We start from the raw sequence: 6,827 nt of genomic DNA, 5'->3' as shown, positions 1-6,827 counted from the left end.
GTCAGTTACTCTCTAAACTCTGTTTCAAAATTCACTTCATATTTCTGGCTAGTCCTACACTATGTCAACTTGAAGGCTGGCTTTTGGGGGCTTTTTTAGTTTAAATGTTTTTCTAGCTGTATTTGTGTAGGTCAAAAGAGTTTTCCAAGTCTGTTCTCTTTCTGAGTGGCGACTCTCCCAAGACAGCAAATACAGGGTTTTTATAGACTTGTTTTCATGAAGATTTAGTCATCTTAAGTCTGAAATTATTTAGGAGAAAGATGACCATGTTAGCACAATTTGTTGAATGCAAATTATGAAATTCCAAGGCAGAGAGTTTGAGTAAAGGTATGCTTTAAATAGTATCACCGGATGGCAAAGTAAGCAAATAGAAGGCAGGTAGGAAAGCATTTCATGTGACTTGCTGACCTCAAAAGCTTCTGACATTCAGTACTTCAGAAAACCAAGACTTTTCTCTCACATCTCTCTTCCAGCTATACGGCCCAGCTTTTGCCTCCTCTTTTGAATTTTTGACTTACAGTCTTTGGAGAGTGAAGTTACTTGACAGAAGGAGGGTGATGCAGCTGGTTGAACAAGAGTCACTAACCCAGTGAAATAATACTCAGGAGGCAATACAAGGTGAAGGACAAGAGTGTGAAATGTCACTAGGCCATTAGGGATTTTCTTCTGCTTCCCTGCACTGGGTAGAGCAAAGAGGACCAAAGGCAGAAGCTGAATTTCCAGCAGAAAAGAGCATTCAGTTTCCAAGCAGGAAAGGACTTTGTCTCCATCCACACTGACGAGCCTGAGAGGAAGGAGACAAATGCAACTTATAAAAGGGTACAGCAACAGGTCCTGTCATGTAGCGCTTGAGCGTACTTGATCATTCATATACTCCCAATCTTCCCAAAATGTCAGGATTACTTTACAGCGTTGGTTTATAGTAGAAGAAAGACAAGTAAAAAGTGAAGTGTGGACTTTGGTACCCGTACTCGAGTGGATCAGCCATTAGTCAACACAGGCTGACTTGCGACTCATGCTCTTCAGGGCCCTCTCCTGCTTTGCCCCCACCGCTACCGGCTGTGGATGCCAGGGAGCAGGGAAGGTGAGGGGTCCCGGCCTCGGGCAGGGACACTTTGGGTCCGCGGGGTGATGGGGGGCCGGGGGGGCGGCAGCGCAGGCGTGCCGAGCGGGGCGGCCCGGGGGGCGGCGGGGGGCAGCCCGGTTCCCGCACCCATCAGGGGCCGGTACAGGGCGCAGCCCCGGCGGACAAGTGCAAAGCGGAGCCCCGGGGCTGCGCCGCCTCCTGCGCTCCTCGGCCCTCACCTCCCCGCTCCCAGCACGACCTTTTTGGGAGGGAGGGGGTTACCTTTCCTTAGCAAAGTCCCGTCCCTTGCTAGGGAAACTTTCTCCGTGCCTGTGCGTGAGAGGCAACTAGTTGCACTCGCTGAAGTGCGAGGAGTGTTTGGCTTCTCCCGTACCAGCCTCCTCCTCCTCCATCTGCCCCCCCCCGCCAAGTCTCCCCTCCCGTTTTGCTCCGAGTTGCGCTTTATTTGTGTGTAGAGAAAGGGCGGGGGGGGGGGACGACTTGTAGAGGGGATGTCCTGTTTTTGCCAGAGGAACAGTGCAAAAGGGGAACCTCGGCTCGGAGAAGGGACGAGAATAAATAAATAAGGAGCAGCCCTAAAATAAAGGTAGCGGCATATCCCGGCAGCGAGAAGGTGAGTGTCTCTGACTTCCCCGTCCCCGCGTCTCCCTCCCACCCCTTCTGCTCAGAGGTGGAGGAAACCGGCTCCCTGTCGCATGTGCATGTGTCCGCGGAGATGGGGGGGGGTGTGTATGTGTGTGCTTGTGTTTAGGGCTTATTTAGCATTGTTTTCGTGTTGGTGCGATAACAACAACAAAAAGTTGCTGTAAAACAAACGTGATGGGAAGGAGCGGCGGAGCAGTGCATCGCGGGGCAGAGACGGGATTTCGCCCCCGGCCCCACGCGAGTTTAGTTGCAAAAAAACCCACAGACTGGTCTCCGGTGCGGACGGGGTGACTTTTTGCCCTCCCAGGCGAACTTTCTGCCTCTCTCCAGGTGACAGTCCCCGCTGTTGTGCCCTCACCCCCCTTCGACTAGTGGTTACCGTGGCTGCTGGGGTAAGAAGCTCCGAGAGAGGCGCAAGCCGTGCCGGCTGCTATCGCATTGTTCCCCGCTTGCGCCTCCCGCCCACCTCCGTAGCAGCGGGAATGGGGGGCCCGGGCTGCGCCCCGCCAGCAGCCGGGGGGATGCCGGCCCACCGGGGCGAGGCGGGAGGCAAGGCCGGCCGGGAGGGACGGAGGGAGGGAGGGCTTAGCCGGCCGCCGGGTCGCCCTGCCGCGCCTGGGAGGGCCGGGGCCGGAGCCGGGGCCGGCGGCGGCTCCACCGGAGGCTTGGGAGGAAAGAAGTTTTGTGGCGGCGGGGAGCCCCTCCGGCCAGAGCGGCATTAAAACAGGCGGGGACGGTAGCGAGCCCCTTGCCGAAACACCCGTTTCTGCCGGCAAGGCTGGGGTTTGGGCAGCGCGGGGTGGGGGGTCGTGAGGCAGCTCGGCCGGCACCCGCAGGCACAGGCGGCGGCGGAGGTCGGTTCCGCCGGCCACCCCCGGGCCCCCGCTCTGCCCCGGCAGCGCTCGGGGGTCTTCGCTGCCTTCCCTCCTCCGGGCGGGGCGCCGCCGGCGTGCGGCCTTCGGGGAACCGGAGGATGGGGCAGGCTGCTTCCCGGCCGGCAGCCGCCTTCCCCGGTGTCCGAGGGGAGCCGGGGCAGAGCTGCCCGTTGTTTTTGTTCCTCGCTGTTTCCTCCCCCTGAGGGATCCCTCCTGCCCTTCCCCTCCCCCGCCCCGGCTTGTTTTTCTTGTGGTTTAAAGACAAAACGGGTGCGTTTTCGGGTTGTCCCACCTCGCCCCCGCCGCGGGTCCCCGCTGCGCCGGGGGACGGAGGCGCAGGACAGCCCCGGCGCGGGGGTCCCGCCGCCCTTTCCGCCGGCGATGCGGGGTCCTGTGTTTTGGTTTGAAAGCGTTTCCACGTGGGGAAGCCTCTGTATGTGTGTGTGTACTTGATCCGTGAGGAGGTAACAGGATTCTCCGTGTTCAAACCCAGTGGGCTGTTGGCCATTAATTTGCCTCTCCGGCTGTCATTACAGACACTTCCAAAATCAGATACCCGCGGAAAAACGCCGGCTGGGTTTCACAGGGCTCCGGGCGGCGTTTCTCCCCGAGCCGCGGGGGCTCCGCGCCCTGCCCGGCCGGCGGGGGGGGGGGTGGGGGGGTGGGTTGTGGGGGTGCCCCGGGTCCGCCGCCCGGCACCCACCCGCGGGGGAGCGGCCCCGCCGCGCTTCCCACCGAGAAGCCAGAGCGGGATCCCACGGCCCAGCCGCTGCCAATCAGTAATTGGCATCTAAAGTTTCATTTACATTTATGAAACTGCCGCTGAGAGCCAAGTAGGTACGGTGCTGCCTCCCCGTTATCCCGCGGGCAGGATTTAAAGCGGAGCAGACGGAGGTATACGTTTATCTGGCGAGTAGCGATGTGAAATAGCTGGTATTTGGAAAACTCCTGGGAGGCACGCTGTACCAGACGAGGGAGAGCCTTGGCCGATTCGAGTTTAAGCGTGAAGTCATGCTAGAACAGTAAGAAACCAGTATTTTCGGTTTTCTGAATTTTGTTTTACGCGCTCCACTTGCTGAGACTACAAAGTGTGTCTAAGCTAAACTAATCAACAGTGTAGATTTAGAGTGAAGTATACAAAGCAAGCATCTTTTCTGCATAGTAAATATTTTTTTGGTCTGACCTCAGTGTTTATTTGTTATTTGAAGAGTGTACTTTACGTTAAAGCTCAGCTTATATCATTGTTTCATTTCCTTAACCCTCAAAAGAGCAGTTTCCTGGGTTTGAATTTTTTTCCTAGTAATTCTGAAAATGCTGCAGAACAACAAATGTTTGCATACCTACAACGTGTATCATACTGTGAGTAAAGTGGAAATACAGATTGACGTTTCTCTCTCTTCCCCGTGATTCTTTCTCTATATCTGACATCTAACGTCCGAAACAGCTCTTCTTGCTTTCTTTTGAAAACTCTTATATTTATGTTACCAAATGTAATCAAAATGAATCAAATGTAATAAAAATGAAAGAGGAGTATGTTGACTAATCTTTTATGCATCTTTGTTCACATAATTCATACGCAGTCATAAATTATGTGCGTATATGGTTGTGCTGCTAATAAATTCAGTTGAGGGTTACTCTTGCCGGATTTATATTTATTAATGGCTTCACAACACTTTGCAAAAGAAACTTATTCTGCTGTATAGATAATGCCAATGGGATAGATAAATTCTAAACAAAGAATTTAATGAGTAGGAAACTGGTGGGTTCCCAGTTAACTGCAGTTCCCAGTTAAAATGTTTCAAACAAGGCAACTAGAAATACGGCTATAGATAGTATCCTCCTGCATATTTTTAGCCTCTGATGCAAGCTTTGAGAGCAACTCTTTAAACTTTATGCAACTTTTACCTTTCAGTCCTAGAATTAATCAGTGTTAAACACTGGCATTTGGTATGGGAAAGGTACCTGTCTGTTTCCTTGATGACCCGGTGGTATTACATGATGTTCAATGCAATCTTCCAGTGTTAAAATTCAAACTGCTTTTTTTTCCTCTATTAAATATGAAAGTTAATTCAGAAAGAAGAAAGAAATTCCTGGAATTTCTGTCAAATGCTTTAGGACTCAACTACTAATTTTTTTCTGTGTTATCTTTTTCTTTCTTGAAAGTAGGGATTTTATGAACTCAGGGTAAAACAGGTCTCCCTTTTTATAAGGAGAGTTTATTCAGCATACTTCTATATTGCAGCTGCTGATCATATTTCATAGAGCTGTTAAAGCACTTAAAACCTAAAATTAGGTACTGTCTGGTAGTAAATATTTCAAATCACTCCTTGAAGAAATAAATAGAGAAGTGGGCTTTAAAAAAAAAAAAAAGACGTTTTGAAATACATCATTGAACAGAAGTAATCTTGCTTTACTTTTACTCAAAATAATGCAATTCCAATATAAATCACTGATTTCAACACAGTGTGTTTTTTCCTTAAGTTTTCTTCATCTCCTGCACTTTTATTGTGATTTTCTACTGACTTTATTTGATATCATAACCTGCTACTTTGTTCAAGCTATGTTTACTGCGGCAATGCTTATATTAAGAGGTATCAAATTAGCTTCTAGCATACCTGTACTTCCAGTGAGTATTCTTCTGATACTAAGAACTGAAACATAAGTTCTCTCGCTTCCTGGTATGCGTTTCTGTATGGCTTTTAATTGCAGAAGGTGTACACTTGCTTTTTTCCAGATTTATGATGAGTTAATTTAGAGAGTAGCATTCTTAATTTGTAGTTTTTGTCGTATGGTAGTTTTCTGTTTGTCTTTCAGTTGAACGTGGGAATAGGGTGACTTACTCATTATCATTCATTTTTAGTGTTGTCAGGATTTGCAAGAAGAATGCAAACACGGGGGTACCAGACTAACAGACATCTGTCACGTTTATCAAGTATTTTTAAAGCTTTTTGAAAGTTCGGCACTAAACCAGGTCTGGCAGCAGAAACACTCTGGTTTTTGGTTTTTACTTTGTACTTGAGAATCCAATGTTATTTCTACTGTCTAACGTATCTATAATCTTCTTGCCATTTTGCGTTAGAAAAGCAGTAGTTATGTAGTGCGAGTGAAAGAAGAGTTTTGCTATTTCGTCATCGATTGAGAGGTTTACAAGTAAGCTTTTAATATGTGGTATTAACTTAATATGTGCTGTTTTTCTTTTTTTTTTTTTATTTAAATATTGTGTAAATGTGTGTCCAACTTAACCTTTTCTGTCATTGAAGAGCGCTAATTGATCTTGCTGGCCCTGACATAATAGTATAGTTTGATATTTGAAACCTTTCAGCTTTGGCATGGCCCTTTTAATCACCCCTGAGATTTCAGGGCATGGTTCTACTGAAGGCATAAACTGCTACTCTTTTTAAAATGAAATAAAAATGGTTATTAAAAATAAATTATCTTTTATGGACTTTTAAAGTCAGTAAATGTTTTATCTATCGAAGCCCCAGGCTTTACAATAGACATTAAAAACTTTCTGCTTTACTTGTATGTATTAGGTGACATTTTAGATGTTGCTTTACAGAAATCAGATTTTTATGAAATAATTTTTTTGGCCAAGTCCATACTTCTGTGTTGCAATGTTATTAAATCTGTCATTAAATCAGAAGTGCTTAAAGGAACTTGGATGCACTTTGCAGTGCGAAAGCTCAGATGTGAAGAGTGCTTATCTGTCAAGTAAAGAATAAAATTTACTTGAAAAGGCAATAAAACTTACATTTTTAGTCCAGGTTGTAATACTGCCAGAAGGATTCCTTTTGGGATGCCTGTAATACGGGACCCTGGTGAAAACTATTTTAAAGCAGTTTCTTCTTTTTGTCTCTAAGCCTGAGAAGTGTGTCAAATAGCTGGCCTGCCTTTTGCTTTAATGTTAAACAGTAAAATTACTTTGATGATTGATTATCCTATATCAAAATGCATCACTGGGCAGTCTCATTCACAAGACTGTATACAGGCTAGCTGTCAGACTTTTGAGCACAATGTCAAATGCTAACGGCTGTCTGAGGAATACTAAAGTTTAAGCATTTTATTTTCAATTCGTTTAAAATTTCTTCACGATAAGGGAAGATTATAATGGGGAGTGATTCTCTTCAGAACTTTTGGAGGTCCCTATACCAGCGAGACTAGGATATATTCGGTCTTAAGCTATTAGGCTCAGGTACTGAATGCTAAACTCTGATTTAGAC

General features: G+C 47.2%; 1 protein-coding gene across 8 annotated transcripts in view; it reads left to right on the top strand.

The window, feature by feature from the left end:
• The first annotated feature begins 1,403 nt into the window (after positions 1-1,403).
• Positions 1,404-6,827, top strand: part of EYA4 (EYA transcriptional coactivator and phosphatase 4) — a 156,080-nt gene continuing 150,656 nt past the window's right edge. For 5 of the 8 annotated variants that reach the window (XM_063329562.1, XM_063329558.1, XM_063329560.1 and 2 more), the window contains exon 1: positions 1,404-1,700. The gene's annotated coding sequence lies outside the window, so the exon portion shown is untranslated. The other 3 variants (XM_063329557.1, XM_063329556.1, XM_063329555.1) reach the window with 3 other exon arrangements.

The sequence above is a fragment of the Chroicocephalus ridibundus genome, chromosome 3 (assembly GCF_963924245.1).
Source record: "Chroicocephalus ridibundus chromosome 3, bChrRid1.1, whole genome shotgun sequence".
In the NCBI taxonomy this organism is placed as follows: domain Eukaryota; kingdom Metazoa; phylum Chordata; class Aves; order Charadriiformes; family Laridae; genus Chroicocephalus; species Chroicocephalus ridibundus.
The sequence above is the reverse complement of the archived record's forward strand: the minus strand, read 5'-3'. Positions and strand labels throughout refer to the sequence as shown.